We start from the raw sequence: 15179 nt of genomic DNA, 5'->3' as shown, positions 1-15179 counted from the left end.
TTTCAACATTTTTTTTTTTTTAATTACAAACTGGCAAAGCGGCAGTGTACACCTTTGATCCCAGCACTCAGGAAGCAAAGGCAGGAGGATCTCTGTGAGTTCAAGACCAGTCTGGTAACATAGCAAATTCCAGGATAGCCAGGACTACAGAGAGACCGGCTCAAAAAACAAACAATAACAGACAGTTAGAAACTGAGATTTCAAAGGCATCTATCAAGCACATCACCACCCAGCGTGGACGGGGGAGGAAGTCATGAATCCCCACCCGTCAAGGAGCTACCGGCCATCATGGCGCCTAGGACAGTCTAGTAGGTGCTGTGCTCCAGGGGCCCTGTGACCGTGAGCACCTGGGTAGCAGGAATTTTGGATTCAGTGAGTTATATTTTTAAGAAGAAGCAGGGGAGAGGCCAGTGAAATTGGGGAAGAGGCATGGAAGGAAATCCAGGAAGTACAGCAGGTGGGAAGCGGGAATGGATATGGTCAAAATATGTTGCATACGTGTGAAGTTCTCCAAGAAGAAATTTTACATTTTTGAAAAGGTATCAATGCTCCAATATAAGTTCTAGCCCAAATCACAAAGCATTATGATAATTTCTCAAAAACAAATTCACAGTGGTATCATTTCCTATCTGCTGGTTCACTCCTTTCGGAGGGCTACAGGGTATCCGACTGACACGTGACAGGCTAGTGCCCTGAGCCACCCCAGTCCTGGGTTCACTCTTCTCCACTGTTCTTCATACACATCTGTGACATTACAGACCTTCTTATTTGCTCAGGCTAAATGACAGTGGCTGCTATCATCTGTCTTTTTCATTTCCTGGATGTCAAGAATCCTTATTGTTTGCACTACGATTTGTCTCTTGGGGACTAATATTAATGGTATTTTCAAAATGTGTTGTTATGAACATGTGCTGTGAATCTTAGTATATTCCTAGCTTTGTTTTCTTTTAGAGGATTTCTTTGGGATTCCCAGGAGTAGCTCCACCAGTATTTAGAAATCTCTGTACACCACGAATGCCCTCCAAATGGACCACCATGGTTACAGAGTACCATGCCATCTTCAACTTCTAAAATGCCTTTGAACTATGTACAACATATGCAGATACTTTGACTTCTCTTGTCGATGTTGCAACTGCAGCGTGATACAGCACCAAGACTTCCTTCTGTATTCCTCACTATCAGCTACAGCTTGAAAACTTTCTCTTGAGGGTGCTCAGCAAGGAGAAGCAAGTGAATTTGATAACGAGGATCTCTCGAGCCAGCCAGAGCAAACCAGACCCAGCTGGAACCTTGGGAAGCAAGCGTGAAAACCCTTCCAGTCTCTGAACTGCGGGGTCTTCCTTCAGAACATGTCATCCTATTTCTTTCACTGATTCATAAAAACATAAAATTGCACATTATCAATGAGATAGGAGGTCACAATATACATTGTGTAACATTAGTTTCTTTTACTAAAAGAAATAATAATTTGAGATGATTTAGTTTGGAAAATGATCATACGTCAAATCTTGGAGTTTTTAAGAACAAGTGAACTAAACCAAGTGTGGCTGGTGCACACACACATACAACCCCAGCACTCTTAGGATCATTGCAAATTCAAGGCATGGCTGGTCTATAAGACCCTGGCTGGAACACAACCACTCTCCCCACCCCCCACCGCCACCTCCAAGAAGCAAAAGGGAGTAAGTGGGGCTGGAAAGAAGCCTTGCTAAATAAATGTAAAGCACTGGCTGCTCTTCCAGGGAACCCAAGATCGATTCCTAGCACCCACATGGTGGCTCACAACCATTTGTAATTCTTGTCCTAGGAGATCCAGTGCCTTCTTCTGGTCCCGTTGGGCACCAAGAACGCACATGCTGCATAGACATGTATGCAGGCAAAACACAGATACACATAAAAATATTTGTAACATGAACTAATTTATAACATGCTTATACTGTTTTTAACACACCTTGTCTAATCTTTTTGTTTGTTTAGTTTTGAGACTAGGTGTAGCTATGTAAAGCAGGCTAGGCTCAAACTCCCAACAAGCAGAGACAAGAGGAGGGCATGGTGGGGAGGGTCTTCTATCACTCTTGGTCTTACTGCCTGGGACAAGGTCTCTTGGTGACACAGAAACTCATTGAGTGTGTCAAGAACAAGTGTTCTTAACCATTGAGTGAACTCTACAGATTTGTGGTTTTTGCTGCTGTTTATTTGTTTTGGTGGGGAGTTATTTATCTATTTACCTATCTATCTGTCTACCTATTTATTTCTGAGTCAGGGTTTTTCTGTGTAGCCCTGGAACACACTCTAGACCAGGCTGTCCTCAAAATGATAGACACATGCCTGCCTCTGCCTCTGAAATGCTGGGATTAAAGGCCTGAGCCACTACATCTGTAATGGTTTGTCCTGTCCCTTTAAGAGCCAAGCCTTGCCCACTCTCCCGCCAGGGTAGCTGATCTTCAGCTTCCAGCCTGAGTCTTTTCCCTTTCCGTCTCTCCCAAAGAGGCAGCTTCTGCCTCTCTCCCTTCTTCCCACCTCTCTGTTTCTCTCTCTCTCTGTCTCTGTCTCTCTCTCTCTCCATGGCGTGCCTATCCATGTCACTTACCCATCATGTAGCTTTCTGCCTGGGACTTGCTGCCACCCGGGGAACGATACAGTTTTATTTTTACCATAACACTATCCAGCAATGATTTTTATTTTTGTTTTTGTTTTAATCCTACATTTTTGGCCATAGTTTGTATTTTTAGGGAGTCTAGAAGTTTGTTGTTCCATTCTATGTAATTTACTTCAAATATATTTCATCATGAGTGTTGTGCTTTCCCGTCGCTTTAAGGGACAAGCCACACCCACTCCCATTACCTCTGACCTGCCTGCTGCCATCTTGGGCCCTTCCTTTTCTGCTTCCTTGACGTGCGTGCTTTTTATTATAAGGAAGACCTAAGAGCTAGTTCCAGGACAGGCTCCAAAACCACAGGGAAACCCTGTCTCGAAAAACCAAAAAAAAAAAAAAAAAAAAAAAAAAAAAGAAAAAAAAAAAAAAAGAAAAGGAAGACCTGGGAATGTTATGGTTTTGGTCCCTTTAAGAGACAAGCCACACCCATTCCCCTCCCCATCTGCTGAGGCAGGCTGATCTTCAGCTTCCGGCCTGAGCTTGCTCTCTTTTCCATCTTCCTCTTAGAGAGGCAGCTTTGCTTCTGCCTCTCTCCCCACTTCTTTGCTTCCCCCCCTTCTCTGTCTCTTTCTCCTCTTTTCTCTCTCTCTCTCTCTCTCTCTCTCCCCCGCTCTCTCTGTCCCCCCTTCACCCTTCCTCCTCCATAACCCCCTGAATAAACATTCAACCTCACCCTGCATGTCCTGTCTATCCATGTTTCTGTCTTCTGCCCGCCCGCCATGTGTCTCCCTGCCTGGAACCAGCCATTGCTCGGGGACCAGCACCCGTCTCTGCCTGGGGCCCACTGCCTGCTGCCACATGGCCCGCCACCACTGCTCTGGGACCAGCAGCTGTCTCTGCCTGGGACTGGCTGCTCCCAGGGCCTGCTGTCTGCCGCCACATGGCCCGCCGCCACCGCTCAGGCCGCCGCTCTGGGACCGGCAGCCATTTCTGCCTGGGACTGGCTGCTCCCAGAGCCCCCTGCCTGCCACCACATGGCCTGCCGCCACCATTTGGGACTTACAGCATTTCTGCTGCCTACTGCCGCGGGGATCTTGCAGCATTTTTAAAAAAGAACAACAATGAGGTCCCGGGTTTGATACCCAGTGCTGCATAAAAGTATACACACACACACACACACATGCACTCACGCACACACATGCACACACACACATACACACATATATGCACACACACATTCACACACGCACAGACTGTAAGACAAACAAGTGTAGGCTTTCATCTAGAACCTGTGGTATGTAGGGAACTAAGAACCTCATATGGGTTTCAGAAAAGACCACACAGTAGCTACAGGGAGGCTTCCTGAGCCGTGTCAACGGCTCTATTAATCAGAGAAAGGAGTCAGCACCACACCCGCTCCGTGAATTGTCTTACTTAGCATAAAAAAATTGAAGCCTAGGCTCTAACTCTGTTGAAAGATTAGTCTTACTCACCCTCAGTTTGACCTTTACCTCCCAGCAACACAACAAGCAAACAAACCTGGCAAGCCCAAGGCAGGGCCTAAGGCGCATTCCTATGTCCAGTGGCTGATTCCAGAAAATTCTTGGCCACCTGACTCCAGCTGAATCCTGCAGCTGACCGTTCACAGAAGGCTTACACTATACGATGATACAGCACTGGCCTGAGACTCGCTTCTCAGTGTTCGCCTTCACCTTTTCTCACACAGCTGCCCAGGGAGCCAGAGCTCTCAACAACAGCACGTGACCACGAGACAAAAGTGTCGTCTGATAGAATAAGAAACCACACCGCCAGATGTTTAAGTCATTATAGCACTGCCGCATGTTTAAATGGGAAATTTTATTTTACTTCTGGGCAGAGCTAGGAATCAAACCCAGAGTCTTCCACATACTGGGCAAGCAATACATTGAACTATATCGCCCCACCCTGTAAATACACTCTAATTAACAAATAATTGTAGTTATGAGTACAACGAGATACATGTGATATATAAATGCAACATATATACATACACATAGTCTATATTCATATTCCGGGAGAAGCCAGACACTGTATCCATCTTCACAATCTGAGTATTAGACATGTGAATGTTCACATGTGTGGGCAGGTGCACAGACATGTACCTGCATATGCACATGGAGACCAGAGGCCAACATCAGACGTCTTCCAGTCATTCCCCAGCTTATCTTCTGAGGCAGAGTATCTCACTGAACCTCAAGTACACAGATTCTGTCCAGCAAGCTTCTAGGGCCCCCTAATTCCTCCCCACCTCCGTCTCCACTGCTGAGATTATAAATTTGAGGCATCAAACTGGTGAAATACTTTGATCAGTAAAGTTCTTGCTCAGGAAGCATGAAGACCCATGGTAAGAAAAAGAACAAGAGGAGGAGGAGGATACTAACCACAGTGGCACACATTTGTAATCTCAGTACTGAAAAGAGACACAGGCGGGACTCCAGGACTCCCTGGACAGCTAGCTGAGTCAAATCTAACCTAGCCTTATTTCGGTCAATAAACAAACCCCGTCTCAAAAATTTAAGGGTAACGCTTCTGAGGAATGACACACAAGGTCATCCTTTGGCAACCTTGGCAGAATTGGTAAGGCTAAGACCCGCCCAAGGTCACGTGTTGCTGACAGTCGTCACCCGGGCACGAAGGGAATGGCAGGAAGCAGACTCAGCTCTAAAGGCCACCACAGCTCTCAGTCAGAGATCTCTACTCATAGGGAGTCAAAAAAGAAGTCAGTGAGTTTACTAAAGGGGATTTTGATTAAGAACTTATGCACAGGAGTTAATCGAAAGAGGAACACTTGGGGGACCAGTACAGTACATCCAGGTTGGGTGTAGGCTTCTTAAGGGAGGGTGGTGCTTTCTCGTCTTTACAGCGGTAAACAAGACGTTGGCTGGTTTGGAAGTAGCCAAGTGGTTGCTGAGGAATATAAGTGAGGCTATAGAATGGTTCCTAAGCATTGGATGACAGAGTAAAACCCCAGGTCAGCAGGATCATGTGGGAGGCTAAGATGTTTACACTGTAAACAAAAGCCTATCAGTCATCTAGAAGTTTCCCTGGGGTGAGGCTACACCCAAGGTCCAGAAAGGAGTGAGGCCACTCTCCAGTTCACCCACATTTCTTATACGACCCCCCTTACTCATATTCCCAATGACTCACCAAGACAGACTTAGGCAGAACACTTTAGTCCACCATTGCCCCATCTGCTGAATAGACTTTCTGTTCACATCCCAGGAAAAAGGAACTCAATAGTTTTCATGAAGCTCAGTCATGAACCTTGGCACTAGAGAGTGTGCTTGTCTTTCAGAGGTCCAATCTCTAGCACAGCAAAATTAAACATATTAAAAAAAAAAACCCACCAGTTCAGAAACAAATAACCTCAGCTAATGGTCTTGTTCCTTCCTTTCCAGAAAAGTGAAATAAAAGTGAATCCCAAATATTAAGTGTCTTCACGCCTCCTCTCCCTCCTTCTGACAGGCTGACTCTGCCCTGCAGTCCTTATCATCTGGAATTTGGGCCCACCCTCTATTTCCCTACTTTATTAGCCTCTTATCTACCTGATGGCTCCAGGTGGATGTAAACAAATGCAGTGTCTCCCAGCTCCATTCCGACCAAACAAACAAAAAGCAACCAGAAACCACAGACCCCAGGTTTCCTCCTACCCCATCTGTGTGCGGGGCTTCTTAAGAACAGTAGCCTTCGCCGGCCTCCCTTCTCAAACAACGATCAAGAGGCCTACCTTCTCAAACAATGATCAAGAGGCCTCCCTTCTCAAACAATGATCAAGAGCTGCAGGGACAGACTGGTTCTCTCTTCGCTCCAGCCTTTCTTTCCAGGCTTTCCTGCGCAGGGACTGTTTCCATGCCAGGGGTCACAGGCATTTCCATCCCAGATCCTTCTAGTCCCCATCTCCTCAGCTCCTTTGGTTGTCTCTCCCACAAGCAAAGCGTTTCCCAAAGGGAATTAGCTCCCTTCCCCCCACCTGGTACCAACCTCACTGTGCTCCCCACCCCAGTGCTCTCCAACACCATAAATGCTTTCCCCATCCCTATCCCACTCAGTCGTTCATGCCAGAAACTTCTGGACCATCCTTGCTACCTCCCCGTCAACGGGATTAGTTAACCACCACTATCCAGATTTGAACTACAAACTAAATCTCAGCTATCAAATTTAATTCACCACACCATCCCTGGGCCACTGTAGGGGTGTGGGGTGGCACTGTTTGCTAAGAGCCACTCTCCTACCCTGGGTAGGGTAGAAGACTGCACAGGCTGTACCACGTGACTGGCTGAGGAACCAAAGCCTTCAGTGCTGCTCTCCATGGGGGGTAAAAAGCAGTCTTCTACTGTGCAAAGAATGGTCTGGGGAATTTGCACAGTTACAGTACAATCATTTAAAAACTAAAAAAGCGCTCATTGCTCATATCAAACCCTTGAGTGGGTATCTACCGTAAAATATAAATGGCCCCAAGGCCACTCTTCCTCTTGAGCTCAATACTTTTTTTCCCTACAATTCTATCTCCTAACTTACCCAGTTGCTTCTCAGTCACCTTTTGGGTATGTGAACTATTGAACACATTTTACATTGAAGGAAACCTTCCAGGCTTCCACCAAAGCAAAACTTGGCTGTCTCATTCTCTAGGCACCAGACCAAAGGGTGCATAAATGCAGAGACAAAAAGCAGAGACATTCATTCCATCTCGGGTGACAGCTGTAGCCCCAGGGCCAGCAGCGCCTGGCTGGCTCAGTGAACAGCTGTTTGGTGAAGGCCCGAGTGAGCAAGCAGCACAGGTCCCCAGGACCCCAAGGAATGAGGGCTACTGCTTAACGATAGAAAAGCTCGTCACCGGAGGGTATCTTGGGAATTTTGTTTTCTTTTTTTCTTTGTTTGTTCGTTTTGGGTTTTATTTGAGCTTCTCTGTGTATCCCTGACTGTCCTGGAACTCAAAGCAGGCCTTGAACTCTGCTAAAATGAAAGACATGAGCCATCACTGCCCGGATAAAATTTCTTTATTGGAAGTAAAAGTTATGGATCAGTGATGGAGAAACTCCACGTGGGTTGGGGACAAAGTCTGGGCAGAAGAATGCTGGCTTAGTTGGAGCAGGGCCCTGGGTTTGAACCCACTTGGCACAAAGAGAAAAAAAGAAAAAAAGAAAACTCCAGTGTTTGGTGGTGGCAGCATTTCACCTGGGTGGAGTCACTCTCTTCCTCTTAGCTATGGACGGAGAGTTCTATGGAGCCAGGTTCCCAGGTGCACAGCCTACACATCCAATCCCATGGGCCCCTGGCATGTTGGCTTCATACTCTGCTCCTACTAGCCTAAAACTCTTACGTTTGAAACCAATAAACGAACAAAATCTCAACCTATGCAGCTGGTCCTAGGCTTTATAAATTACTTTGATTTCTGAAGGGCCCAATTACAACAAACTCATGGCTAAAAATGCACTTTTGCGCAGCTGGGTGTGCTTTCGCCTCTCTGAACTTAGGCCCGATAAAGGGTCACATCTCTTCCTCCTTCTGTCACTGCCTGTGTTTCGTGGCGCTCTTTTTCATGAGTTTTTGGTTTCGTAGACTGCAGAAGTGCACAGAATGCTGTTAGCTAAAGACTGGAATCTTTTCTACCATATGGGGCCTCAGGATTGAACTCGGGCAGGTAGGCTTGGCAGCAGGCATCTCTACCTGCTGGGCCATCTCCCTGGCTTTATTTGCATTGAGTCTCAACATTAGAAATTTTGCTTGGGTCTTGCTGTGGGTATTGTGTGCTTGTTGAGGGAGGGGCTCTATGTAGACCAGGGTAGCCTTGAACCATTAATCCTTCTATTCCAGCTCTTGAGTACTAGGGTTCAAGGCAGGCACGGAGAATTGGGACTGACACTACAGGAGGTCAAAGTTTCCTAACCAATATGCAAGGTCAGTTCATGCTTCATTAACTTAAAAAAGCTGAAAGAAACATCGAGTATACTAAAAGAAAAAAAAATCAAAATTAATTTAATATTCCTTTTTTAAAGATTTATTTCTTTTCTTTGGGTTTTTTTTTTTTTTTTTTTTTTTTTTTGGTTTGAGACAGGGTTTCTCAGTAGCTTTGGAACCTGTCTTGGAACTAGCTCTTGTAGACCAGGCTGGCCTCGAACTCAGAGATCTGCTGCCTGCCTCTGCCTCCCGAGTGCTGGAATTAAAGGAGCACCACCACACACCCGGCTCTTTTTTATTTTATTTTATTTTTTTTTGAGACAAAGTTTCTCTGTAGCTTTGGAGCCTGTCCTGGAACTCACTCTTCTAGACCACACTGACCTCGAACTCAGAGATTCACCTGCCTCTGCCTCCGAGTGCTGGGATTAAAGGCGTGCGCCACCTCAGCCCAGACAAGATTTATTTATTTTCTAATGTGTTTGTGCTTGTGCATGCAGATAACCAAGGAAACCTAAAGAGCGTGCCAACCCCTGGAGCTGGCATTACAGTCAATTGTGAGTGGTCCAGCATGGGTTCCGGAAAGTAAATTCTGGTTCTCTGTAAGAGGTGCCAGTGCTCTTACTCCTGAGCCACCAACTCTATAGCCCCCAGTATTCCTCTCTAGTTTTATATTTCTAATTCCAAGTTTTACAATGGTATTAATACCTGAAATTTCTGTGGCAATAAAATTCGGCAAGGCACACAAGCCGTTCACATAGAATGATAACTCTGGTCTTTGTAATAAAAATGTCTTAAAATTCAAGGCATTTTAATTTACTGATAGCTTCTCTTGAAAGGAAATACTTAACCAATATTTCATTGACAGCTAGAACATTTCATATATAGGCCTACTTTCATTCTCAGTTGGGGGACTTTGCTCCCTCCCTCCCCTGGAAATCCTTGGCAACGTCTGAAGCCCTCTGACATTATTGTCACTGGATCATGGGAGGGGCTTCTGCCACCCAGTGGGTACAGGAATACTCATCAGAGTCCTATAAAATACATAAGGATGCCCTACTGAGTAGTAGGGCCTTGGACTTTTCACAGGGCGGGGTGAATGACTCTTTCTTAGGATTGCCGGGAGTGGGGTGGGAGGGTGTGTGGAGGGAGAGGGAGGGAAGTGGGGGAAGGGGAGAGAAGGGAAATTTGGATTGGTATTTTTTTAAGTAATAATAAAAAAAAAACCCAATAAACAAAGAAAAAAAAAAAAAGCAAGGATTCCCCTACCACAGAAGCCATCTGGCCATGGGCTAGGCTCAGATGGCAAGAGTACTTGCCTGCCAGGAATAAAGCTGGGTTTGGTCCCCAATACTGCACAGGGTGCTTGGTGGAGCTGGCCTGTAATTCTAGCTCCTGGGCAGGATTAGAAGTTCAAGGTCATTTTCTGCTCCACAGTCAGCTGTGGCTTGCACAGAACCTATCAGAAAATGAAATCTCTCTGGCCAAAAAATGTCAACAGGGCTATAAACACATAGAACATTTGTCTCTGAAGGAAACCTGACAGCATCAAGCCGCACCTCTGGTGTCAAAGCTAGAACATACAGTCTGCACAAGAACATACACCTTATTGGCAACAGTTGTCACCTGGGAGCATCCTTCCCGACAGAGTTGGGTCTCTGACATCCTCATTAATAAATATGAATATTAAAAACAATGGCAGAGACCCTTAGCTGTTCCCATAAACCACAACATTACTCAGCGCAGCTCAAATACTACAAACTTCATTGCCAACAGCATTTGAGCAGAGCTCCCAGCACTCTGGAGGTCGATCCAGACTTTTTTTTTTTTTTTTTTTGGTTTTTTCGAGACAAGGTTTCTCTGTGGTTTTGGAGCCTGTCCTGGAACTAGCTCTGTAGACCAGGCTGGTCTCCAGACTTTGAGGCCAGCCTGGGCTATACACAGTAAGACCCTGTCCAAACAAAAAAACAAACAGAAAAGAGCATCTTGCCTTCAGAAAAGACAGTTTCCAACAGCACTGTTTCCACACCTAATTTCCTAATTGGGCCGTTTCTAAGAAAGCAAGGTTTTCCCAAAATACCATCTTTAAAGCCTGAAAAATAAAGGAAGGGGGGTGGGTGGGAGGGAGAAGCAGAAATACCTGTAGTTTCCCACCCTTCCAGAACTGAAACCTGCTCCCAGTCCTCCGGCGGGGTGGGGGTGGGGCTGTCTGTGACCACCTAAGCTACTAACAGGTAATTTACGCTGATCTTTAAAAACCATTTACTCCTCCTCTTCCCTTCTAGAAGACAAACCTGCCTTTCAGGACAGCTCTAAATGGGGGCAGCAGGCCAGAGGAAGAAACCATATTGCTCCCCCACAACTACTCACCAAATTCAGGTCACAGCCCCACCCACCTGCCTTCTCAAGTCAATGCACCAGTGCTCGGTTGGAACACTGTATCTCCTAATTTGCCTCTGGTTCCATTAGTAACAAAACAGCTCTCTTCTGGGGTGAAAAGGCAGGGTAAAGAATGCTCATCAATCTGAGACAGTTTTTGCAGAACCAAGCTCTGATCTACAGGCGACTCCTTTACAGTGGAACTTAGGAAGAAACTTAATGGGCACGTGGCAGGGCGCGAGCGGGGTGGGGGTGGGGGGCTCTTTTTATTCAGCATTGAAAGATCTGAGACTGGGGAAAGCTGTGAGCAGAGGTGAGCTTTTTAAGCGCTGGTCTTTAACCTTGGTAGGCAGAGGCAGGCAAATCTCTTTGAGTTCGAAGCCATCAAAAAAGGAAAGAAGTAAGAAAAGAAGGAAGGAAAAGAAAGAACACATAATCCTCCAAGAAAGAAAGAAAGAAAAGAAAAGAAAAAGAAAACGAACACATAATAACCCCCCCCCAAAAAAAATAAAAACAAAGAAACTACGGAACTAACGTATCTAAGAATTACCTATTTTCCTAACCCGCAGCCCGAAGAACAACTCAAAAAGAAGAGCAGAGACTGCTAGAACCCTAGACGAGCCGGCAGGCATTCTCTGCCCCATCTCCGGCTTCTCGGTCGGAGCTCTAACAGAGGTCACAACGCCTCTTCGCTGGGCTGCGGTTTTAAGAAGTTTAAGTCCCTGGCGCCTAAGACACCGCTGTTTTAACTATTCGCTTCTTACCTTCCACGCCTGCAGCCATCCCCTATTTCTAAGCCCCCACTCATTACACGGGTCCGGGTAAAAAGTCAGAAAGTGACCTCCAGATGCCACAGTGTAAGGGCTTCCCACCAACGGACCGAAAGGAGGGTGGGAAGAGGACGCCTGCTCCATCCCAGCCCGGGACACCCGGACCGACCGAGCGCCCTCTCTCCCGGTATCAGCTCCACTCACTCCCCCGGCAGAGCCGTCCAGCCCGGGTAACTCCCGCTTGGTCCAGATCTGCCCGGTTACTCGGCCACTGGCCGGGGCTAGGTTACCTGGAGCCTGTGCCTGCTGGGCCAACGAAGCTCGGCTGAATCGGCTCGCAAAGCGGATCCTGGCGCGCTCAGCCCGCGGTGCTCCGAACCTCGAGGCCGGCGCCACGCCCTCGGACCCGCCCTCGAGACCACGCCCCCGAGCCCACCCTTGAGACCACGCCCCTGGTCCCGCTTCTCCCACCTGCGGTCCTGGCTCGAGGTGAGGGCGCCCTCTGGGCGCTGCAGTGGTTCCGGAAGATGGCTAGGACCCAAACTTCCTCTGGCTTCCTAGAATTTCTTGGTTTACTGGGCCAAGTAGGACCAGGTACCTGAAAGGGATCTTTTAAATACTTTTATGTCTGCTTCCTCTGCGGCAGGAAATGTGCCGACTTGGTGTCATGTCTGATTTTAAAAATAATTAAAAAAATAAAAAGTTCAAATTTGCCAACGAGTTGGTTTATAGTGCATAAAGTTCAGAGATGCTCATACCTTATCATTTTCTAGATAAGCCTTGAAGCACATTTTGCATCAGAAACATAGACGGACATGTTTGAGTCACCATAATGTCACAATTTATTGAATAACCAATACATTCACCAGCAAGGTCAGTTCTTTTCGAATGCAACATGCCAAGTAATCGTGATTTTCCTTGAAAGCTACACCTTCACCAGTAATATTAACTCTCACTTCACACACTATACTTTACACAATAAAACCCAAATATGCAGGTTACAGAAACTGAGAGTTTGCAAGCAGGTGGGCTGTAGGTGGGCTCTTGTATCGGGTGAGCATGTCTGGTATCCCTCAAGGGTAGGTTGTCATTATTCATGGGAGTGTGGAGAGCAAGGCTGGGTTGACTTGGAAGCACCAGTCTGCAGTTCACCCTCTTGGGCCGTAGATCTGAAGAGTTTATACACGTATCCTGAGGAGTGCCTTCTACACTGTCACACAAGTTGAATGGGAACCAACAATAGCTACTGAGTGAGACCAGAGCACACCAGTTCATGTCAATTGCAGCCCCCTGTGTCCTTTCTGCTAAGCCCAGGGGTCCTTTCCTTTTCTATGCTGGGGGCTAGTGCTTGGAGGATCCCTTTGTTTGCTTTCTCCTTGCTCCCTGGACCAGCCCTTCCCTGAAGCCTTACTGGGATAAAGCAACAGCAGCCTTGGCAACCTGTAGAAACAATGACCTAGGTGTTAATGATACCATCCTTAATCTTCAGGAAGGACAATCTTGCCCCTTTCCCTAAGAGATTCCCCTCCAGTGACAGTCTTATAATCTCTTGCTTTAATTTTATGCATAAGAGGTAATGCCATTGTGCATCATTTAAAAGTTTTATTCTATTATTATTTTATTCCTATGGATGTTTTGCCTGCCGGTATGTGTATGCACTACAGGCATACAGTGTCCGCTGAAGCTAGAAGAGGGCATCGACGCTCTCAAATTGAAGCTACAGTTGGTAGTGAGTGGCCATGAGGGTTGGGGGAATTGAACTGAGATCCTCTGGAAGAGCAGCCACCTTTCCAGCTCCTGTTACAAGGCATTATGTGCCCAGGTCTAGAACGGAAAGAGGACATGAAAAGCAACTGCAATTTCTTTTCTCCATCTATCCCTAATCCACTTGTCCCTTTTTTTTAAAAATATTTATTTATTTATTATGTATACAATGTTCTGTCTATGTGTGCCTGCAGACCAGAAGAGGGCACCAGACCTCATTACAGATGGTTGTGAACCACCATGTGGTTGCTGGGAATTGAACTCAGGACCTTTGGAAGAGCAGGCAATGCTCTTAACCTCTGAGCCATCTCTCCAGCCCCCAACTTGTCCCTTTTTCTAGGGAACAAAGGGACAAGGTAATATTTTTTTTTAAATATTTATTTGCATTTTATGTGCATTGATGTTTGACCTGTGTGGATGTCTGTGTGGAAGTATCAGATCCCCTCGAACTGGAGTTAGAGACAGTTGTGAGCAGTCATGTGGATGCTGGGAATTGAACCCTGGTCCTCTGGAACAGCAGCCAGGGCTCTTAACCGCTGAGTCATCTCTCCAGCCCAATGCTTTTAAATTCCTTTTGTAAAGTCATTGTAAAAGTAAAAGCACCATGAAGTCTTATAATGCATTATAGAATGTCACAATGTCACTTGAAACTAAGTCTGTCACTTGTCTTCAGGAGAATAAACTGTTCTCCATCCTCACTGAACTGGCTTGTTCTTCCTAGTAGTTCTTCAAGTAGTTTCTCTTTTTCTGTTTTGTTTCACTGTCTGTCTGTTTGGCTTGGGTTTGGGCTCTATAGTGGAAACCAGGGATTCACACATGCGAAGCAAATGCTCTGGAAACTGAGCTGCACCACCAGCCCCTGTCCCTCTAACTTTAATGTGTAGTGTCAGCTTTTAGACTAAGCCTTGTGTGAGGCTTCAGGTACTTGCTGCTCTTGCAGAGGATTCAGAGTTGGTTTCCAGCACCCACATGAAAGCGCATAATCACCTGAAACTCCAGTTTCGGGAGTGCTAGTATCCTCTTCTGGCCTCCATGGGCACCAGACGAACAGGATGCACATAGATATATGCGGGCAAATACTCATAAAAAAATGAATCATTAAAAATAAAAAAAAAGGGAAGAGTAAGTTTTGTTTTCCATTTGGATGTAGTACAACATGCATGGAATCGTTTGCCTTTAAACGCGGCCATAACACATGTACACCAGACTATGCTAGTGTTTCCGGATTGGAGTATTGGGATGTATGAATCAGGACCTGGTCAGAAAACAGAAATCAAAGTTGTTTGTTTTTCCAGAATTCAAGGAATTGCAGGAAGAGCTAGAGAGTTGGAAAGAGACAATGGAAACACTGCTGAGGCAAAGGGACTTAACTGCAGGAAGCAGCTGCCACTCAGCTAGGTACAGGGAAACCCTGGGAGACCGGGATTCAGACCCCTGAGGAGGACGTAATCTCACACTGGGGCCTTATTTCTGAAGGTCAGCCTTGGGGCTGGGTACAGAGGTGGATTAAATCCTACAGATCAGGACAAGTCCCTGCAGCCAGGAAGACACACTGTCTGCTAGTACCATGAGGAAGAGCAAGCAAATAGGGTGGATTGCTTTTGCTCCTGCAGCCTTCCATCTGGGAAAACCTTCTAGAAAACACGGTTTACTGAGTCTAGCCCAGTGCAGAAGGGTGAGCTTCCAAGCTATTTTAATAAGCATCAGAAACCAACTCCCTATCACAAACTCCTGCT

At 46.3% G+C, this 15179-nt stretch overlaps 1 protein-coding gene across 1 annotated transcript in view; it reads right to left on the bottom strand.

Moving 5' to 3' along the window:
• The window catches only part of Gcnt1 (glucosaminyl (N-acetyl) transferase 1), a 32828-nt gene extending 20750 nt beyond the window's left edge, over positions 1–12078 (bottom strand). The window contains exon 1 of the mRNA XM_041661159.1: positions 11970–12078. The gene's annotated coding sequence lies outside the window, so the exon portion shown is untranslated. The remainder of the gene's footprint in view (positions 1–11969) is intronic.
• Between the last annotated feature and the right edge of the window lie 3101 nt (positions 12079–15179).

The sequence above is a fragment of the Microtus oregoni genome, unplaced genomic scaffold (assembly GCF_018167655.1).
Source record: "Microtus oregoni isolate MIOR12 unplaced genomic scaffold, Mior012 000012F_ref0000307, whole genome shotgun sequence".
NCBI classification, from domain to species: domain Eukaryota; kingdom Metazoa; phylum Chordata; class Mammalia; order Rodentia; family Cricetidae; genus Microtus; species Microtus oregoni.
Note: the sequence above shows the minus strand (reverse complement) of the source record. Positions and strands in the feature narration are given on the sequence as shown.